At 43.7% G+C, this 18,515-nt stretch overlaps 1 protein-coding gene across 3 annotated transcripts in view; it reads right to left on the minus strand.

Annotated features, from left to right (window-relative positions):
* St6gal2 (ST6 beta-galactoside alpha-2,6-sialyltransferase 2) overlaps positions 1–5,796 on the minus strand; it is a 98,058-nt gene extending 92,262 nt beyond the window's left edge. For 2 of the 3 annotated variants that reach the window (XM_008824245.3, XM_008824244.3), the window contains exon 1: positions 5,576–5,796. The gene's annotated coding sequence lies outside the window, so the exon portion shown is untranslated. Of the gene's footprint in view, positions 1–4,969; positions 5,010–5,575 lie in introns of those variants that run through there. The other variant, XM_017795886.2, reaches the window with a different exon arrangement.
* Between the last annotated feature and the right edge of the window lie 12,719 nt (positions 5,797–18,515).

Below are 18,515 nucleotides of genomic sequence, written 5' to 3' on the forward strand. Positions count from 1 at the left end.
AGGGGGGGGAAAAGGGAACACCCCTTTAAAAAAAAAAAAAAAAAAAAAAAAAAAAAAAAAACCAGAAAAGACAGCCTTTTCATATGAAGATTTCTTTTTATTTTCTTCTCTTTTTTTCTAACAGAGTGTTAGGAAGCTTGGCAATTCTGAGATTTTGGGTGTGTGCCACCAGGCTCAGGTTCACATGGAGATTATTTTTCTTGGTGCATATAAGTGCACCAAGTGCATCAGTGCCCACAGAGGCCAGCAGAGGGATCAGATCCCCTGGAACTGGAGTTACAGGCAGTTGTGTGCCACCATGCAGTTGCTGGGAACAGAACCTGGATCCTTTGCAAGAGCAGTCAGTGCTTAACTACTGAGCCATCCATCTCTCAAGCCACTCGCATGGAGATTCTAGTAAGATATATATTTAGAAATTTAATACATAATTTACATAGCAAAATCCCTCCTCTAATAGCAAAAATGAATATAGTCATTTAATCATAGATCCATTTTGCAGTTGAGTGAATCAAACAAATCCTGTGTTAAATAGGTTTTCTACCTACTTGCAGTTAGTAGTGGAAATACAGGTTTTCACTGTCAGCCACACTCTTACATTTCAGGAAGTCATCACTATTACCGTGCTTTCAAGGAAGCTACTCTGTAGATTTATTTCTGAATAATAAAGCAACTGGATTATGTAAGAGGTTTACCTTTCCAGAATTTAATTTAAACCAAAGTCATTTTAGAAACCACAAGAACCCCTACTTGAAAAATCTGTATAAGTCGAACATGCAAAACCAATTGTTTGAAATTTAATAAAACATTATCCTCTCAGGTTCAAACCAGAAGCAGCATAGAATAGAACTTAATGTGTGAATTTCAAAGTTATGAAAACAGAGGCCGATAATCACCATCGCAAGGTTCTGCTTTACAGTGAATTCTCTGATGCTTTAGCCAATATAGTTCTAAATGTCCCAAGAGACTACTTTCTGAGCTCCCGCTCTTCAAAAACTCAGTAACTCAAAACAGATGGATAATTTTCTGTAATCTTAGCCTCAATCTTTCTCTGAAAAAAAAAAAATCTCACCTGATATCCTTCCTATCATTTGAAATTTCATTCTAATTCTTCTTGCCTAGATACTCGAAATTTCATGGCCCATTTTTAAAAGTTTTAGCTCAAAAAATTTCCACTCGCAGGTTCTGATGAATACATACTTTCTGTACCCCAGGGGCTCCCCTGCCTTCTCCTTCCCTCCTATACACCTGCCCTGGCACTCAAGACTCAACCATGGCAGAGGTCATAGTCTCTGGCCACACACAATGAAGGCAGTGGTCATTTCTGTCCTTTTGTGGAATGAATCTCAGCCCAGCAGCATAAGCTTTGGGCAAATTCCCCAGCACTGCCAAGGCATTTCACTTTTCTGAGGCTTGGGTCTTCTCACTGGTAAAATGGGGGTGATGATATTTCTCAGAGTTGTAGCTAAAGTGTATACTAATAATCTATGCAAGCAAATGGCAGGGTGTGGTACGGTATGGTACACAGTACAAATCAGTTGCTATTATTATTCTTTGTATTTCTACCCTCTCCTGGGGCTGAAGGGAAAATCACTTTTAAGTACACCAGCACATAAAGAATTCAACACCAGAAATCAACTTGAAGTAGGCTTAATCTTGTTTTCCCTTTACAGCCCTGGAAACTGCACTATGATAGGGCAAAACTTCCTCCAGGGCAGGTCGCTATAGGGCACCTGGCCAGCAGCTTTCTTGGGCACTTTGCTCTGCATTGCAAAATTGTGAATCCAATCTTCATACCCTTCCATCTCTCTAGAGGCAATTTGTGCCTTCAATTTGGAATTCTTTCTTAAAGAGGATCAAAGGGGACAGGGGAACGGGGATGCGTTCAGGACAGTGCTGTAGAGAGAATTCTTCAGGCTGGGCAGCAAGCTTCAGATGTCATTTCCATCCACACAGCCATTCCCTCTCACACCAGGAGGCACTTGGTTCTGTGGAGCAGTTTGGGACATATGGTAGTTGACACTGCTGAGACTCAGCTTTTACCAAGTGTCCAGTTAGGGATGGATGCTGCTGCTGGGCCAGATCACCAGCTCCTGCAAAGCCTTAGGACTGCTTGCTTCATATCCCATGTCCTTTCAGTGTGTTCCACACGCAGACTAGGTAAGTTCCAAATGCACATTCCAAACTGCAGCTGTTCCCTATTCTCTGCCCCCCCGGGGGGGCGTTCTTGGGGATTCAAGATCAGAATAAACTTTAGATTTGGAAAGAGGTCTAATAAATCCATCTCTCTCCAATACCGGAGTCCTTGCACTGCATGTGTGATAACCTTTATAAACTAATCTCTCCAAAGTAGTAAGGTGGACTTTTAGGAAAATGGAAGCTTTATTAAACAGAAAGTGTGATAATCTGCTAATAGAAGCTGGCCATCATCCACAGCCCATTTAGTCCTTGGCATTGACGTCAACAGTTGGTGCTAAAAACACTGATAATTTCTGTGTAAATGTGCACCTGTTCTTGCCTGATTCCAAAATTGGTATCTGATGCCATGGAATTATTTCTTTTATGGTTATGTGTGACTCTCATCTTTTATAAAGGATGAGCTTCCAGTTTTTAAGGCTTTAGAAGAAACTTAAATTTTCACATACAGCTACCATGAAGGAACTGTTTTGTTTAGACAGTCAAGCAAGCAGAATGAAACATTTAACTTAAGCAATTAAAATTTAAAATCATATTACCACATATCCAGGAAGGAATAACACACAATTGATTGGGAGGAGCACAATGCAACGTTCTTTAAAAAATTTCACTTCTAAAACAAGACTTCCTACTTTCATGGGTAAGATATTTTTATTCAGAATATCAGGAATGAGGCACCAAGCCTGAAAATTAATTAAGAGTTTCCCAGGGAATAAATGTCTCTAAGTTCTTCTGAGATTTATTTACCAAAGCAGGAGTAGCAGAAGCCCAAGAATGAGTGTGTCATTTTGGGGAGACCTAAACACTTAACCAGAAATGTTTGGGTAAAGTCTAGACTAGATGATATGATTTCAGTTAGTATAGCAATAGGTAAGCTCACAAAGAGGAGGCTCTCAGACAAAAACTGTTCCAGAAACAAGCAAGCACAGATTTCTTCTCAGCATCTTCTCTCCCTTATCTTGGAGGCTGGCTTGGTTGCACTCATAAACTCAACTTACAACTTCACAAAGTCATTCATTCCCTCTTAGTTATCCTGATCAGAAGCCAAGCACAGATGGTTGCCCTTTTCTCGATAATAAATCATTCACACATTTCCAGATATTAAATTATCTCAGCCCAAGTCCTGCAGATGTGCACGCCTTCACCCTTACCTTTACTTTCTAAATTGTGCACACCACGCAATAACTCACCAAATGCTGCTCTTTGCTCTGAACAAGTCTCACAAGCACCTTAAATTGTGAAGCTTAGAGTTCCATCAGGAGAGGGGTGCTCATGTGAAAATCCCCAAGGAGATTCAGGAGAAGTTGCTCACACGAAAATCCCTAGGAAAGGCAGCTCAAAACTCAAGAAGCTTCAGCTGTGCCAAGCAAACAGGTATGCAGTGCCAATTTCTATCCTTTGTACCTGGAGAGCCTTATCTCTGCATGTTTGAGTGCCCTTTCTAACTTCCTCGTAAAATTCAAAGGCAAACCATCTATTACGTTTTCTTTCACTTCAGTCATAATATCCAACTGTCTTTTGTCAACAGCTTTCCTAATGCATTAGTACATAAACAAGGGGGTAGGTGATCAGTTCCAGAAAAATAACCATGGAAAAAAGGGTGGGTAAAGCGGGCTCAGGGCCACATTGTTTTTCCCTTTAAAAGAATTACCTTTAAATTTGCAATACGATGGCACACAACACTTTGCTTTATTGCAATTCCTTAGTCATAAACTATATTTCAAAATTGTAAAAAAAAAAGTATCTAAATTTTTAAAAATTGACTATCCCCCCATGAAAAATAAAGACTGAAAAAGTAAATCACTCCTACTAGTCTTTTTTTAATGTGCAGAAAGTGCATTAGACACAAAATATTCAGGTCAGCCAAGGAGTCCCCCTCACCCAGAAAAGCAGTTCACTGGAGGACCACAGCATGTTTCTAGTCCAGGAGACATTTTCCACCAAATACGGTGGAAATTTATTTCTCATCAATTTTTCAGCAAGATCCCCCCCAGTTCCCCCAAAGAACTTTATCAAAATCCAGTGAAACATAATTCCCCATCCCAAAGTGCCTCTCAGATTACAACCCAGCTTTGGAAGTTTTGCCCCGCAAAACAAATGTGGTAAAGGAGAGACATGGAAGGCAATCACAAAAGTCGCATTAAAATTCCTGGAAAGCACGCGGCTCCAAACACATTATTCAGCTCTCCTTAGGAAACACGACTTGCTGTGAACCAGAACCATGAGTTTAACTTCACTGGGTCCCCCAGCACCGTCACCGTCAAGTCCACAAGATAGATGTCATATTCCTTACTAAAAAGAATTCATCAAATAACCAGCTCTTTACGCGGTGGGTAGTAAAACAAACCCAAAGCAGAGTTTTTGCCTGCCAAGTGCGTAAGAATTAATACTCGGCTTGTGAGGGGATTCTGAAGATCCCTCTGCACCTAAACATAGCTACAGAGAACAAAAAATCAAAATAAGACACGCTTTTTAAGCGTGCTGTTTTGCATGAGGATAGGTTGGAGAATCGGTCAAAAATCTCCACTTCTTATAGAGCCACATCAAACCAAATGCTGTTACTGAGCCACAGGGTGAACTGTGATCCCCTGTCCCCTAACCGCACGCCCTGCCATTCGCTCACCCTCTCCAAAGTGTCCGTTTTCCCCAAACCACCCTCAAAGGTCCCCCACACAGGCACCTGGCTTCTGGGCTTTGAGTTGACCCTTAACTCCAGCTGGAGCAGAGACCCAGAGGGAGGACGTGGCAGGTAGCGGACCCAAGCTCCCGTACTAACCTGGTCCCCACGCTGAGCCCGCCGCCTCCCGGAACGCGAGGCGCTGAAGTCGGAGCCGCGCGTGTCACATTTTTATTCCCTGGCAGCCGCTCGGGCGCGCGCACCACGCGCTCCCACGCTCCCGCGGCCGCCCTGGGCAGCAAGGACCGAGCTGGGGGCGCCCGATGCAACCTAAACAACTCCGGGCTCCGGCGGCCGTCCGCCCCTGCCGCCTCCTTGTGTCCCTGGGACTCGCGGCGACCCCGCGCTGGCGTCCCGGCCGGCCTGCGGGCTTCGCTCCCCGGGGCCGGGGCTGCTCCGCGCCGCCTCCGGCTGCAACCTCGGGATGCGGGGCGCGCCGGGTGCCTCGGCCTCCCTGTCGGAGCGTGGCTGCGCTCAGCCAGGCGCCGCGCGGCTCATTGTTCCCGCCAGCGTGGTGGTGGCCAGCGCGAGCTGCCCGGTGGCCCGCTGTCCGGAGCCCCCGGGCGAGGAAGCGCCGGTGGGCCCGGGAACCGAGGCTGCGCCGCGCCCCGCCCCGCCCAGGAGCTCGCGCGTCCCCTCCGCCCCGCGCGGTCCCGGTCCCCGCCCTCCGCCGTCCTCCATCCTCCAGGCGGGGTCCGGGCTCACCTAGCGGCCGGACTCCGGGAAGTTGCTGTGCCTCCTCCCGGCGCCCCGGGCCAGGCAGCTGTGCCGGCCGGGTAGCGCAGGCGGGGCGCTCCCGGATACAGGAGCTCTGCCTCTCGCAGAGTGATTGCAGACTTGGGCTGCGTGGGGCGGCGCGGCAGCCTAAAAAGGCGTGCTTCTTCCAGCTGTCGCCTCCCACATCCCCAGCTGCTCCGAGAGTTAACTGCACCGTCCCTGCACGCACCGTGCCGGGCACTCACAGGCAAGCGGGTCTCAGACAGCGGCGGGGATGCAGGAATGCAAAAGGGCTGAGAGGGGTGGGGAGGGTGGCCTGGGAGCCTGGCCCCACGGAAGTGAGTCTTTGTGTACCATCCTGGAACACACCCCTCTGCAGAACCGAAGGCCAGGCACCGCTTGCTGGGCAGTGCGCTGGCGGGCTGAGTGGGGCGCGGGGAGCACAGCATCCTCCGGGCCATTCGCTCCCTTTGTTCCTCCCGCTCCAGCGGGCGGGCGCTGCCACCGGCCTCTTCTGGCAGCTTCTACGGGGCGCCCCGCTGAGCAGTGATGGACTTGAGAACGGACTACCTTCCACTTACTTGGACCACTCCGGGGATGGAGCTCCCCACCTGCCCAGTACCACACTCCCGCCCCAGCTCTGGGAGGGAAGGCAAAGTTCTGGCCTCTGGGACTTCTGGAGCGCTGGGAGAACCAAGCCCCCAAGCGGACGCGAAGCAGAGGGCGGGTCAGGGGAGTTGCAGACCGGGTGTGTCTATCTGCTTGTCTGCGGAATGTCCATTTGTCACTGCAGGCCCCCCTATTTTCTAAAGGCATCAGCAGCTGTCCCAGGACCAAGACCGCTCTGCGCTCAGTTTGTGGGTAAACATAGTCTGAAGTTCAGAGCAGCTCTGGGCGCGCTGGGGCAGATTGGGTGCGGGAGCGCGCGCGTGTGTAGACACCACACTCTCTCTCTCTCTCTCTCCAACACACACACACACACACACACACACACACACACACAACCAGGAGGCAGATTGGGCGGGAGCGCGCGCGTGTGTAGACACCACACACTCTCTCTCTCTCTCTCTCACACACACACACACACACACACACACACACACACAGGTTCTCTAGGGGATGGGGAGAGCTAGCCATTCAGTGGCAGGAGTGGGACTCCTTCTGGAGCAAGATTCCATTCGTGAGAATGCCATAGAGTACCTTTCAAGGGGATGGTGGTCAGTCACGCCAACCTCTGGGTTGAGCATTTTGGAGACAGTCTTCACTAAATAAGTTATTTTAAAATTCATAAGCATGTTCATTTAATTAGTCGAGGTTTTTTAAAAATATTTTTAACAAGTGATCCAGTTAGTTCAGAATTTATTGAGTACCTACTTTGTCCTTGGGACTAGGAACCACGGTACATGAGCAAATCTCACTCAAGTTTTCAGAAATTTGAAGCATCGCAGCAATTTAATACCAACTGTGTAAAATGCACTGTGCTCAATCAAGTGTAGCCCAAAGATGCTTACTAGAGATTTCTTCACTTGTATTAACTGTTTCTGACACTTGGAATTCTGAGGAGCCTGAGGGGACAATGTCACAGAGATTAAAAAAAGAACTCTATTTCATATATGTGAAGTATATTTGGTATAGTTAATACTGTGCCTTGCTCTGCCCTTTCCCTCCTAAGCCACTGTGGAAATTTTGGGGATTGAAGTAATGCAAACTGTGGCCCAGGGTTCTTTGCCCCTGTATTGGATACACCAGCAACGAGCTTGGAGGTATGCTTTAAGAAATGGAGAAAAAGTGTTTAAAAAAAGTGTCTCCTCTAGTGTCAGAAATGCAGAAGGTAATAAATTGGAGAAATTTAAAAAGTGATAGCACTATTAAAACATTTTGCTACAAAATGGTAAAATAATTTTGCACATTTTTTGTAGATTGTGAAAGTATTTTACACTCAGCCTGATCTTTTTACAAAAATGTTGCCAAAGTTGATGTCTGAGTGACTATCATAAAGAAATGTTTGTGAGTTGAGTAAGAGTGCCCGAGTAACACTGGAGTTTGTGCCTGTGGGAAAATTACCAACTTAAGGGAAATATGCATATCGATGGTTTGTAGAATTGTAAGTGGATTGAGTTTATTATTTATGGTCCAGTAGAAAACAAGGGGGCTAACCTGACTTTATCCACTGTGTCCCAAACAAATCATAAAGGTAGTTTGTATGCAGAAATCTATGCACCAATGATGGTTTCTGTCAGAGTGTAATGGTCAATGAAATATTTTCACGTTTTACTTTGTTTGCCCAGAGAAATCCCAAACAAGAGGAGACTGATATTTTTTTTTTAATTGGTCTACTGAAGCTTTGGGAGGAATTCCTGAGCTCCACTGGCACTGTAATATTTCTTTCTTTCAAATAAAAAAATTAAAACAACGAAAAACCAAAGCCAGGAAGCATTTTAAAATCCACTTGCTGTATCTGCTCATGATCGCTTGCTTGTCTTTTCTCTGTCAAGGTCAGGGCTCCTCCATCACCCTTTTTGTTACCCATTGCTACCTGGAATGCTTCCTCCCATTAAGATCTTAACACACAGCCAAACCAGGATGCTTAGCCCAGAAGCCTTTGAGGAGCATCAAGGAGGAAGTGTAAGCCTGTCCTAAAGGTACCATGGCTAGTTATTGAATAGTTTTCCAACTATCTCTCTTTTTCTCTCATTCATTCATCCATATGTACATACATACATTTGTTCCTTCATTAATTCATTGTGGTATTCACCTTTCACCACAGGAATCCCACAGATTATTTTACAAACAGGGAAGCTGTGGTTGACAGGTGTCTTTTGGATCCTTTCCTTTTAAACTAATGCCTTCCAGTCCTGATTGACAGGAGGTTTTCATCCCAGAGCATTACAAAACTACTGTACCTTCCCCTTTGTTTGGGAAGGTAGTCCTGTAGGAGAAAAATACCTGTATCTGAGTTCTTCATCATGAATCACTGAAACAGGAAGGAAAAAGGAATTTCATTTGGAACCCATTATGCAATACTAACATAGGGCAGAAACTTTTTTTCCTGGTCACCCACAGCTTTGGGCTGTTGTTTTGAAGCCCGAGCTTTCTAAGTGCTGAAATTACAAAGCAAAACAAAAACAAAAAAGCACCTTACAAATATTATTAGGCAGGTAGGGCCCAATTATGAAGAAACAATCTTAACGGCTGTATTGGGGTATGTGTAAGGACCAAGGCCCTAGGACAGCTGAGGCCCCTTTGCTTCTGTGTTTTCAGATGGGGAGGAAAATAATTTTTAGCATCAGGCACAACAAAGATACCATTCGCAACGTTAGCTATGGGAGAGATGACACACAGATACAATTGGTGGCCTTTAGGCTTGCCAGATTCCACAGCCTGGTAGAAGCTAGCCACTAGCAAATTTGTGATGTCATAACTCAGTCTTAGCAAGAAACATCACCAGACGGGAGTGGAGAAGGTGTGTATCTGGGGCAGGAAGAAATCATTTCCAGTCTTCTTGCAGATGCTAGTTCAACAGACAGATCTGAAAAGGAAGATGGGTTTGCCTCTGACCTTCACACTTGAGTGCAACTTTTTGTGTTTCAACAACCTGATTATAGCTAACAGTCATCTTATCAATGCCCAGCAGTATCTGAGCTCACTCACAAGCTCACACACACTCAGCCACAAAGGCTTGGCATTTTGTAACTTATATAAACTTTCCCATCTATTCAGCTTTCAAAATCTGGAAGATGGAGTAGTGGTATGAAAGGATTAAGGATGAGGATGGGTTCCAGGACCAAATAGAGGTGGCCCTGTCCCTGGTTAAGGACATGGCAATAAATCTTTTGTTTTTTTTCCTTGTCTTTTTGAGACAGGGTCTCCCTGTAGCCCCAGCTGTCCTGGAACTCATTATGTAGAGCAAGCTGGCCTCGAACTCACAGAGATCCTCCTGCCTCTGTCTCCCGAGTGCCACCACGCCTGGCCTAAATGTGTAGCCCAGGCTGGCCTCAAACTCACAATCCTCCTGCCTCTGCCTCTTCAGCATATCCTACCGGCTGCGCCACCACAACCGGCTGAAAATATTAAGGCTTATGTTCTAAGTCTTTTCTAAGTATTAACTCATGTAATTCTCTACGAAGCTATTTTATTACCCACAGAAAAAATTGCATAAATAGAATGTGTATCCCAGGTTTCCCTAAATGTTGACACTTTACTATGTGAAGTTTATTAATCCTAGGTCTCCTTTCCATTTGTAGTTGAACTGCTGGAAAGTAAGTTGTTTATATCATGTCCATTTACCCATAAGTGCTTCATTTTGTCTTCCTTCCTTCCTTCTTTCCTTCCTTCTTTCCTTTCTTCCTCCCTTTCTTCCTTCCTTTCTTTCTTTTTGGTCTTTTTGAGACAGGGGCTCTCTGTTGCCCCCATGCTGACCAGGTTGGCCACGATCTCAGAGGTTCACCTCCCTCTGCCTCCAGAGTGCTGGAATTAAAGGCCTGTACCACCACACCCAGCTTCCATTTTGTATTTCTTAAGAACAGAGTCTTTCTCTCTCATAAATATTTTTGTTGGCATATAATAAATGCCTATATCTGTAGGGTGCAGTGTAATAATCCAAATCATGTATGTAATATGCAAGGATCACATAAGGTGATTAGCATTTCCGCCTCTCAAGCATTTATCATTAGGGAGATCCTCGTACTTCGCTGTCTTGTCACTTTAGTCTCTCTCCTCTTAGACTTTTCCTCAGTGTACTTGTGTTACATGATCTTAGAATATCTATAAAATTCAAACTATTTTGTTAAATGACCCACAGGTCAGACTCCAGTGGTACTTAAGCTTGTAGCTTTTCCTTTACTTTGGGGGCAGAAATGCCACAAAACATCATTCCCTCTAAGTGCATCATTCTAAAAGGCCCTTGTATTTATTTCTCCCAACTTTGGGTAAGGTTACCTTAGTTACTTGTTGCATAAGAAAGATCCTGTCTGTTCTCTTGCAGGGAAGTACTGTCTTTCCTTCCTGGTTAAATTTATGTGGACTGGCTTTGAGGCAGGTTGCTTCTCCAAATCCACATGCTAGCTTTAGTTTGCACTCAATTAGTCTACCCATAACATTGGTCATTTTTCCACGTTCTTTTGCAGGTATAACTGACATTTTTCTTCTCCCTCAATCATAACAAGCTTTGGGGCAAGTGTTTTTGTCACCCTGCTCTAAGTGAAAGGCCTCAGGGCAGGAAGGAAGCTGCCTCGGTTCTCACAATTTCTTGATGCAAATAACTTGGACAAGACAGCATCTCTGAAGCAGTTTCCCCATCTGTAAAGTGAGCATAATAGCTTCATGTCCTAAGGGGTTTTTCAGAGGATTAAATGAGATAATGACTTCAAAGTGCCTACCCCAGTGGAGTGTATGGCAATAAAGTACAGCTATTAGAAGAATTGGAGTAAGCTAGAGAATCCAGTTAAAGAGGGTGAGAGTGAGTTGCAAGGTATGCTCCATGCCTAACCCATTCCAGCAACAATTTGTTGAATGTTAGTAATCTACCAGGCTCAGAATTAGCATCTGGATAAAGAAGGGAAGGGTAGAACAGGTACCTGCTCTCACTATCTTTCATTTTTCCCAGGTGAGAGACCAACACAAATATTCTCTCCTCACCAGTCACAGGCCTTTCTATAGAGCCAGCCCACTACAGTTCCCAGATACCAGGCTGTCATCCACATCCTCTGAGGCCTCCCATTCTTTCCACTGAAGTTCTCCACCTCTCTCTGCCTTCAGCCTCTTGAACAATACCCCAAAGGTGGTACCCTACTCTCCTACAGCACACTACTTCGCATGTTCTTTTTTTGGATAGTTTTGGTGTATTCCATACAGCAGAAAGGGTACTGATCAGAAAATTACCAAAAGGACATCTTGGGACTATTTGAAGATGGACTGAAGACTAGTGGAGACATTTCCATTTAAAAAAGTATTTCATGAGAACATGCCGTGTGTTTTTTTGTTTTTTTTTTTAAATTATTTTCTCAAAGACCTCTCCCTAGCAAGCAAGCAAGCAATGTAATTAATTAAAACCCACCTCAACTGCTGGTTAATTTTCCCTTGATTAGCCCAGCAATTTCTTATCCATCTCTCACAAAACACTAATCATTCTAAGGTGATGCAGCCTGTACCGACACCTGATTGCTGTGGCGTTGAAAACACCATGCCATTTCAGAAGTCTAAATCCTACAGCAATTTATATTTTTTTTCAGTCAATGATAGAAATGATACAAAATAGCTTTCATTATAGAAACTAATGGATAATAATGGCACTAATTTAAGACTTCAGAAGCATGAATACAAAGTGGAAACTTCGGACCAATTTTTTTAAAAACACATTTTTAAAGTGGTTTTTAAAAGTAGAGACTAAGTTGCCTGATATTTCTCTTGTACAGTTCAAGTTATTCTTTCCAACATAGTTCTAGGTCTCATCTGATGCAATTTAAAACCATACTGTTTCCAAGACTATTTTTACATGATTGAATTAATGGGAAATTATATATGAAATAGTATGACTAGGTGACTATGCATTTCTTTATTTCAGAGATCACAAAACTTTAAAAGAATGACTAATGACTAAGAATCATCCACCTGTGATCCCAGCAGGTGGATGACTGAGTATGAGGATTTCCATCAGTCCAAGGATGGCCTGGGCTATGAAGTGAAACCCTGTCTGAAAACTGGAAACAAACCCAGCAAACCAAAGTCACCAATCTAAGTGGTATCATATTGCGCACAGGAAATAATCTCTAAATTTTTGAGTGGCCTGGCTAAAGGAAACCAATTACTGTGTGACGTGTAAAACTAATAGAGGAGCAGGGACAAAATCAATCTCTTCTGTCCTCTTGGTTCAGCTGTAACTTACGATGGCAGTATTAAGACATGTGAGATAATTTGTTCTGAAAATATTAACACTTTAAAAGTTTCCTGTTTGGGGGCTGGAGTGATGGCTCAGTGGTTAAGAGCACTGGCTGCTTTTGTAGAGGACCTTGGTTTGGTTCCCAGCACCTACATGGTGACTGACTACTGTCCATAGCTCCAGTTCCAGGGGATTCAATGCCCTCTTCTGACTTCTGTGGGCATTGCATTGCACAGGTGCACTTACACACATGCAGGTAATACACTCACACACATACAGTAATAAAATATTTTTTAAAATAAAAGTTTCCTGTTTTGTTTACTAGTTTACATGGGTTGTCAAGGATGCCTGTCTGTTGCATCACTAAGAGTGTAAAAGCAACAAGGCACATCCATGATGTGACTTCAAAAATTTCTCCACATAGGACCATATATGCTCCTGAAAGTCAAGTGCAATGGTGTAGGCTGGGCTGGTGGTGTACAGACAGGTTGCTCTCCCCAGGGCTCTTCCCAAATGAGCAGCAGGGGACCCCATGGGGGCCTTGAAATCCTCTCAGAAAGGGACCCTGAAGTCATAAGTAGTAGTCTTGTAATCCAGCATCCTGTCCCCCAAAGTCTGTGACTTTGCATTCTGAAGTTTCAGTTACCTGCAGTCAATCTTAGGTCAGAAAATATTAATTAAAAGATTTCAGAGATAAATAATTCATATTTATTACTGCAGGGTATTACAATAATTATCCTATTTTATTTTTAGTTATTGTACCTAACTTACAAACTCCATCACGGGTATATATATGTAGGAATAAGTGGTATATATTTAGGGTTTGGTACTGTGAGTCATTTTAGCATCTACTTGGTATCTTGGAGCATAGCTTCCTTAAATAAAGGGGAAAAATGTAATAGCCCATGGTAGTTGGTGCTTTCCCTCTCGTCTTTCACCAGAACACAGTGAAATTTTCACAAGGATCTGTGACATGTAATATTCTAGCACACTGGTTGCAGAAGCAGCCATCAACTTCTACCCATTTTTAAGCCAGACATTAACTTGCAAAAATATAAAATAATCTGATTCATCTGATGAAATTCCTTAAAAGTACATTTAGTTTTTCACTTAAAAAATGTGATTTGGGTTAATATGGAGTTGTCATTTTTATTGTGTTGTTGTGATACTGAGCATTGAACCCAGGATCTCACACATAGTATCACTGAGCTACGCCCTTAGCTCTATTTATGTATTTATTTTAGTTCATGTATTTATTTTATTTGAGACAGGGTCTCACTAAATTGTCCAGACGGTCCTTCAACTTGCAGTCCTCCGGCCTCAGCTTCCCAAGTAGCTGAAGCATACTTGGCTCGCTTATTATTTTAAAATTAATCAAATGTGTTTCAAATTTCCCACTTTTAAATTCAAACGAGCTAAGTCTCAATAGATAAGATATACTCACATAAATGGCAGCAATTTGGGGTCCTCAGTAGTGCTCTGAGTTGCAAGAAGCCGTGAGATGAATGAATTGGTGAACTGTTGTATTGGGAGTTGGCATTCTCTACCATGAACATGTTCTAGCTTCCTGTGAATCCCTGGCTAGCCAAACAGCCCAAGTTCTACCAGTCTCACTTCAGCTCAGAGTCTCCTAGATAGTCACCTAAAGCCCTTACTGCTGTACCTTAGGGGCTTGTGTGAAGTGGGCTTCTTCCTCTTCCCTCCTCTGAATACACGTTTTCCTGGATTCTGTACTCAGGTTTTCTCACCCAGCCTGGGCTCCATCCTCTGACTTGGGTCAGGGAGTGTGGCTCTTCTCATCCTTCCCATCTCGGCCTGCATCTCATTCTTACAGAGAAAACATGATTCCTCAAACCATGGTAAGCCCTCATCAAACATCCCACCACAGTTCAGTGTCCTTCTGTCATGCACTTAACAAAAGTGTAGTTACACTAAATAGTTACTGAATGTTTTCTGTATGCCAGGACCTGTTCCCAGTGAAAAGAATATACTCATCTACATTTGGGGGAAGTTTCCAGACTTCATGAGTCTGTTGGTCTTCTGTTAGGGGCCATGGCACAGACAATAAGGGCAAATAAATATAGAAATTATATAATGTTAGTTGATAATAACAGCAGCAGAGAGGGGACAGGTGACATGGCTCAGTAGTTAAGAGTACTGACTGCTCTTGCTGACAACTTGGGTTTGTTTCCCAGCACCCATACAGCAGCTAACAACCATCTGTAACACTAGTCCTAGATGCCGTCTACAAGCATTGCACAACACAGGTGCTCTTACATACATGCAGGCAAAACTGTTGTACACATAAAAAAATAAAAATAACAGCTACAGAGGGAAGCAGATAGATGCACGAGGAGGAAGTACTAGGTGTACATGTGTGGTTATTTTTAGAAGGCTCATCAGTTGGAGAGATGGCTCCCTGGTTAAGAGCACTGGCTTCTCTTGCAGAAAACATGGGTTTGATTCCCAGCACCCACATGACAGCCAACAAGTGTCCATAACTCCAGTTCCAGGGGATCTGATGCCCTCTTCTGACCTCCTCAGGCATTGTACGAATCGGGGGCACTTTCACGCATGCAGGTGATACACTCATATACATAAAATAAAAATAATAAAAAATAAAAATTTTTTTGGTCTTATTAGAGACGTGCGCCACGACACCCGGCTAATGAAATGTTTTTTAAAAGGCTCAACAGAGAATTCTTTATTGGGATGACTGAACAAAACACTGGACCAGGTCAGGCCCTCCGGAGGGAGGAAGCAGCAAAAAGATACACCACCAGATACTAGCTACTTAGTAAATATTGCCAGGAACTCTATACTTTAAAAAGATTTTATTGCGGGGTGTGGTGGCACACGCCTTTAATCAGTACTTGGAAGGCAGAATCAGGCGGATCTCTGTGAGTTCAAAGCCAGCCTGGTCTACATACTGAGTTCCAGGACAGCTGGGGCTACAGGGAGACCCTGTCTCAAAAAGACCAAAAAAGAAAAATAATATTTTATTTTTAATTATGTATATGTGTGTGTCTGTGTGTGGGTTTGTGCACGAGTGCAGTGCCTGCAGAGGCCAGAAGAGGGTATCAGATACCATGCAGCTGATGTTACAGGTAGTTGGGACCCACCCAATATGGGTTCTAGGAACCAAGCTCTGGGTCCTCTATAAGAGCAGCAGGGACTCTAACCTCTGAGCCTTCTCTCCAGCCTCAGAAATACATACTTCTAAAGTGCTTTTTACTTCATTCTTTTGGCCTCTGTTTTCCCTGTCTACATCAACACAAGCAAGGATGCCAACCTGTTGTTGAGGGAATGGTCACTGCAAACTCTGTTTCTCACATGCCACTCACTCTCCAGGTGGACACACAGTAGCTTCCTCCTACTACAGTGACTCATTGGTGGCATAATCTGACTTTTTTCCTCTGCTCTCTCTGTAGCCTTTCTCTGTAATCCATCCCGCAGAGGGAAGATCGCTACAGGAAAGACTTGGCCTCTTGAGTATTCCTCAACAGGACACCAATACAGATTTCCTAAAACAATGTCTCACTGTCTAATACACCCAGTGGCCTCTTCCCCAGGCCACACCCCTGAGGACATGTGCTTGTTGGGTACCTGGGACTCCTTGGACTTTGGAGTCAATGTCATTACTCTGACCCCAGCTTGCTCCTCTGCCAGTGAGTCCACTGTGCATTTTGAAGGTGTAGTGGCTGTAGTTCTGATAAAGTGTGTACTAAAACTTACCTTATGTACTGATCTTATAAATATTGCCTGGATGTGTTTAGCAAGAAACAATGTGTTTGGCTTCAAGAGGCTTGAATGGAAAGCAGGATCTGACAGAAAACCTAGAAGGGTTAGGCTTAGACCCCCAGCACTCTAAAAGGAGCAGTACTTGAGGCCATAAATACTCGGTGTGGATTTGCATGGATTTGCATGGATGGAACAAGGAACTGGGATGTATGCCAGAAGTATTTAACTGACACAACTGCTAACGATGAGCTGATCCATGTGGAAACTAAGTTTGAGTTTTCTTAGCTAACGGGCATGGAAAGGATCCTACAGGTGAGTAATGTGAGCATGGCTGACTACATTGTGTTCACCGAAGTAAACAAGTTGGGAAACTGAGAGTTGAGAGTTGAAGAACAGGTAACACTATTCATCCCAATACCCATCAGTCCCTCAAGTCCTTAATTCACAGCATCTTTGGAAAATACTCTTTCTTACTTCTACTGCTTTGAGTCAGGTTCCTATTACCTTACCCAAAATTACTGTATATTCTTGTCTCTCTTCCTCTAATTTTCCTCAATTCAATCTATTCTTCATGATGACCCTTCGGTCTAAAAAATAAAACTGCATAACATAGTATGTATGTATATCTCTGCACAGGTATACCTACATTTTTTATAAATACACAATTTGCCAATCTTTTTCTCCTCTTTAAAACTCTTTCTGGCCTTCTTTTGTCTTCAGAATAAAAACTAAGCACTTTTAAAGGCTACTATGACTTGGAAGTGTCCACCAAAAGATTATGTGGTGAAGATGGTTGACCAAAATCACCTATGATGTGATTAGGAGGTGGTAGATACTTCAGAATGTGGAACGTAGTAGAAGAAAGAGCACTGGGGGTGTGCCCGTGAAGAGGGCATTGGGACCCAGGCCACTTCCTTTGCTTTCTGCATCCAGGCCATCATGAGGTGAGCACTTGTGCATTCCTGCCAGCTGAGGGGCCAAGTGAATTTGGGATAAAAACCTCTGAAATTATGGCCAGAATAAATCTTTCCTCCTTACAGGTTGATTTTCTAAGGTATTTGTTACAATGACAAAAAGCTGACTAACACAAAGGGGTATTCAGAGTTTTCATTTGATACATCAAAATTCATTGTCAGTCTTTTTGCCATTTCTCAAAAATATGCAGTTCTTTTCCTCTGGGGAAAATGATCACACTGGTTTTCAGTTTCAGCCTGTTTTTGTTCTCTTTTCAGCCCTGTCATTCTCAAGCAATGTGTGCAGCTGCCTAGCCTTCCAGGGCCAGCTCCCTGAGATGCTGCCATTTGTTCACCACTTTGAAGGGAAGCATAGGCCTGATCCGTCATCTGGATTATGTCATTTGACAGCCTTAACATTAGATGGTGCAGCACTTGTACTGATGATGTCACATCTCCTTGAAATTGTGTTTCCATGATTTATTGTGGTAATATGTATGATATGAAAGTCTAAGTGATCTCAAAATAAAGGTGATGGTGTTCAACCTGACTCAAGTCTGAGAAGGTGAAGGATACCCAGCACCCCTGACATGCACATTAGTAAGGGGCTGTGGCTATTTAAGGATGAAATAACTACACATTTTCTTTCCATTTATTTGTATTGCTTTTTAAATGGTTACCATTGATTCCCACTATTTGGGGTGATTATATTCTGTAATGTCTCCAGGAATGCTGAATTTGGGAATTCTGAGCTCTTGCTCTTAGAGGAAGTATGGGCATGCTTCCTGTGAATTTCTGCCCATGACAGTTGCATCAACACATATCCCTGTGTTATGTGTCTATTTAAAGCTATCTTATTTCATTAGTGGTTGATTCATTTAAGTTGAACAGCTCTCAGCACCAGCATGGAATATTCACCACAGTTGCTGTTTGTTGCTGCCTTAGTATCCCCAAACCGATCCAAAGCCACATCCATAATTTCCATTATAAACTCATCTTTCATCAAGACCACCATTGTTACGAGAACAAGATAGACCACTGCTGACTTCATTCCTTGAGTTACAGTTTGGATGCAAAACATAGACTCAGGTGTCTAAACACTTAATGACCAGCAGATTGTTTAGGGGGGTCATAGCACTTTTAGGAGCTACTGGAGGAAGTATGTCTCTTGGGAAGATTCCCACCATTGTCTCTCTGGACTTCTCGATCCACTGAAATGGAAGAGACTGTGGTCCCTCCTCAAGCTCCAGCCACCATTGCTGCCAGCCACTTCAACCACCATGCTTTCCCCTCTGCTGTACACTATCCCCTTTAAACCAAGAGCCAGAACAAATCTGTCCTTTAAATACATATATAT

The sequence above is a fragment of the Nannospalax galili genome, unplaced genomic scaffold (assembly GCF_000622305.1).
Source record: "Nannospalax galili isolate Female #2095 unplaced genomic scaffold, S.galili_v1.0 scaffold1169, whole genome shotgun sequence".
NCBI classification, from domain to species: domain Eukaryota; kingdom Metazoa; phylum Chordata; class Mammalia; order Rodentia; family Spalacidae; genus Nannospalax; species Nannospalax galili.